The following is a 3,981-nucleotide window of genomic DNA, read 5'->3' on the forward strand; positions in this document are numbered from 1 at the left end:
ATGATGCCATTAGTCCAGTCACCCAGGCCAGAAATCCTGGAATTGTCCTTGACTTTTCCTTCTCTCCTATCCCCTTACAAAGAACTTTATTATTTATTTTCTAGATCTTTCTAGCATCTTCATTTTCAAATGCCACTTACTAGTTCGGATAAGTAAAAGAAATTGTAAACAATCCTAGTTTTTTTTTTTTTTAAAGAGAGCTCTCTTAAATGAGAGAAATGCTCTCTCTCATGCACAAGTTGGGGGGAAGGGAGGACGGAGAGAGAGAGAATCTTAAGCAGGTTCAATGCCTATCACAGAGCCTGATGTGAGGCTTAATCTCGTAACCCTGAGATCAGACATAAGCCAAAATCAAGAGTCAGACACTTAGCCAACTGAGCCACCCAGGCGCCCCTAAATGATCCTGTTTTTAATTAAGCTCAATATACTTTTTTCCCATCAGAAAGAAAGATACAAAAGTTCATGCTTAGTGCCTATTGTAGTGGGCATGATAGAAGATGGGTGACAGTGAAAGGTATTTTCTAGGAACCCTAATGAATGTCTAAAAGTCCAACAGTGATCAGGGAGCATCCAGGACCTATAAAGATATAGCTGAGACATCTGAAAAAGAAAAGAAAATAGGGGCACCTAGGTGGCTCAGTTGGTTAAGCATCTGACTTCAGCTCAGGTCATGATCTCATGGTTCGTGAGTTCAAGCCCTGTGTCAGGCTCTGTGCTGACAGCCTGGAGCCTGCTTTGGATTCTATGTCTCCCTCTGTCTCTGCCCCCCACCCCCCGCCACTTGTGCTCTATCTCTCTGTCTCTCAAAAAGAAATAACATTTAAAAAAATTTAAAAAGAAGAAGAAGAAAAGAAAATAAATCAGTCCAGGGACATCAATATCTTTTAAACTAGAATAGAACTTTATAGAATGATTTTTTAAGACAAATGTTTATTGGGGCACCTGGGTGGCTCAGTCGGTTGAGGGCGGGCTTCGACTCACATCATGATCTCGTAGTTCATGGGTTTGAGCCCCACATCAGGCTCTGTGCTGACAGCTCAGAACCTGGAGCCTGTCTTTGGGATTCTGTGTCTCCCTCTCTCTGACCCTCCCTTGCTCACGACGTCTCTCTTTCTCTCTCTCAAAAATAAATAAAACATTAAAAAAATTTTTTTTTAAAGACCAACATTTATTAATGATGCTCCAAACACCCTTCCCCACTTGGGGGGGCCCCTGAAGCTGTCTAGGGCAGGACAGAAATTTCAGAGTAGAGAAAGGCAAGATGGTTGCCATAAATACTTGTAGGTGTTCAAAGCGTCCTTTTATGGGCCCGTTGGCAAGGGATTCATGGGTGTGTCAGGCTGGCAGAAAGGTGTAGTAGGATGGCAACAAAAAGCTGCCCTCAGAATGGTCTTCCTCCAACATCACTTTCTCCACATCACCTGTCAGCTATCCTTCAGCGGTGCCCCAGAGTTTTACAGGTGAAAGCCCAGCCAGTTAGGCAAGATCTTGAGGACTCTCCACTCAGGCTTTTACCTTACTGCCCCCACCTCATGTCCTTGGCAGCCAGCTTGCACAGCGGCTGAGCCCACTTCCTTCCTGTCCCCTAGCATGGCCACACTTGCACCTACTTCAGAAATTTCTTCATTTAACAATACTCATCCCATCCAACTGGAGTTCTATCTTTGCTTTTATTTTATTTAATGCAAACACGATTGCAATGCATAGACATTATTGAATTGGTGTACATATACTTATAACTTCAATCTGCACATCACTGCGACAGAAGGACTATTAACGATTTACAGCTTATAGATGAAGTTAACCTTTTCCAAGGGCACAGAGCCCGAGTTTGAGCCCAAACAACTGCTCTAGACCAGAGTCCTTGCTGTCAATCCCATGACATGCTGCCCCCTTTAAGCCTTTAATGCCATCTCCAGGCCATAATGAATTCAGGTTCGTTTGCTTATATTTTATTTATTTTGAGAGAGAGAGAGAAAGAGAGAGAGAGAGACTGTGTGTATGCGTGTGTCTGTATGTGTGTGTGTACAAGGAGGGGAGGGGCAGAGAAAGAGGAGGACAGAGAGGATCCCAAGCGGGCTCTGCACTGATAGCAGCAAGGCTGATGGGGGCTCAAACTCATGAACCATGAGATGATGACCTGAGCCGATGTTAGATGCTTAACTGACGGAGCCACCCAAACACTCCTGTTTGCTTATATTTTAAAATGACTTGGGGTGCCTAGGTGGCTTGGTCGGTTAAGCATCTGACTTCGGCTCAGGTCATGATCTCATGGCTTGTGGGTTCGAGCCCCGCATCAGGCTCTGTGCTGACAGCTCAGAGCCTGGAGCCAGCTTTGGATTCTGTGTCTCCCTCTCTCTCTGCCCCTCCCCCACTTGTGCTCTGTCTCTCTGTCTCTCAAAAATAAATAAAACATTTTTAAAAATTTTAAAAAATGACTTGCTGGTCTTTGCATCCTCATAATTCACAAAAGACCCCTTCGGTTTTCTTTTTACTTTTGATACATTTTCATTTTGTTGTGTCTTTTTTTTTAAGTGTATTTGTTTATTTTGATAGCACACACATGAACAAGGAAGGGGCAGAGAGAGAGAGAAAGGGAGACAGAAAATCCCAAGCAGGCTCTGCACTGTCAGGTTGGAGCCTGACCCCAGGCTCAAACCCATGAACCATGAGATTATGATCTGAGCTGAAAAAAAGAGTCGAACACTTGACTGAGACCCCAGGCACCCCATGTTGTGCCTTAAAATCTTAAAATCCAAGCATATTACACATGATTCTACAGACAGATAAACAGACATCTTTGGTAAAAGAAAAGGAGACAAAGAAATATGTAAGAGTTTAACAACTTCTCATAGTTGGTTAGCACAAAATTATAGTTTATGCATTTTTTTCAATGGAGGTACTATATGGGGGTCAGTTCATGCAATGGCATGTATTTTTCAGTCAGTCAACAGTGCATTAGAAGCTGCTCTGGGTATCTTAAGTAGGAAAGGAATTTAGTTCAAGGAAATAGGTGTTTACAAGACTGCTTGAGAGGTTAGAAAATCAGGCTTTAGTTTGGACCTTTGGGGCTAATTCTCAGACTGACTCTACAGAAGTGACCAACCCTCTGTCCCTCCCCAAAGCAGCCTGAGGTGATGTCTGAAAATGCTTCGCTGCTACTTAACCCAGAAACCCCTACCAAACCTTGCAAACCCAGAGATTCGAATCTTTGTGTTCACTTCACAAGCATCTATAAAACTCCCCAGGCCATCAGAGGTATGCATGCACACCTGAAAAGTCCCCAAATCTCCAAAAGATGTCACTTTACAGAAGACATGTATGCCATTACATGTCTGTGATGACAGAGCTGGTAGGTGTGCCCAAACCTAACAGTGGGGGGCTGGACACAGGGTCAGTGGCCCAAAAAGAATGCTGAATTTTTGTTGCACATACGTAAAAATGCAGACAGTAATGCGGAACTTAAGGATTTTAACATAGATTCTCTGGTCATTGAGTTCATCCAAGTGAACAAAACCTCCCAGAGGCACCATTGGATTTACAGAGCTCCTGCTTGGCTTAACCCCTCCCTGAGCTCCTCCCGCCACTTTGAGATGATCCTTATTGAAAAGGAGCAGACTGTTCCTAAACCAGAAGAAACTGCAGAAACAGAAACTTATGGCTTGGGAATAAATTCAGTGTAAAAGTAGCAGCACAAAACCAAAGTTATCCTCTGAGGAAATGGCAACTTCGCCTTGATGGAGAGCTTTGGGAATCAGGGCGCCACCTCTAGAACTTTGGCTCTAGGACAGACACTGTTGGCATTTGGGGCTGTACTATGCATTGCAGAATGTAAGACAGCATCCCTGGCCTCTGCCCACTTAGGTGCTGATGGAGGCCCTTTGTCGTGACAAACAGAAATGTCTCCAGGGGCATCTGGGTGGTTCAGTAGGCATGGGATTCTTGATTTCAGCTCAGATGGTGATCCCACAGTTTATGAGT

At 44.0% G+C, this 3,981-nt stretch overlaps 1 pseudogene; it reads left to right on the top strand.

Annotated features, from left to right (window-relative positions):
• Positions 1–3,137: 3,137 nt before the first annotated feature.
• On the top strand, positions 3,138–3,683 carry LOC115300750 (annotated as a pseudogene).
• The last annotated feature ends 298 nt before the right edge of the window (positions 3,684–3,981 follow it).

Source organism: Suricata suricatta, chromosome 1 (genome assembly GCF_006229205.1).
Source record: "Suricata suricatta isolate VVHF042 chromosome 1, meerkat_22Aug2017_6uvM2_HiC, whole genome shotgun sequence".
Lineage (NCBI taxonomy): Eukaryota > Metazoa > Chordata > Mammalia > Carnivora > Herpestidae > Suricata > Suricata suricatta.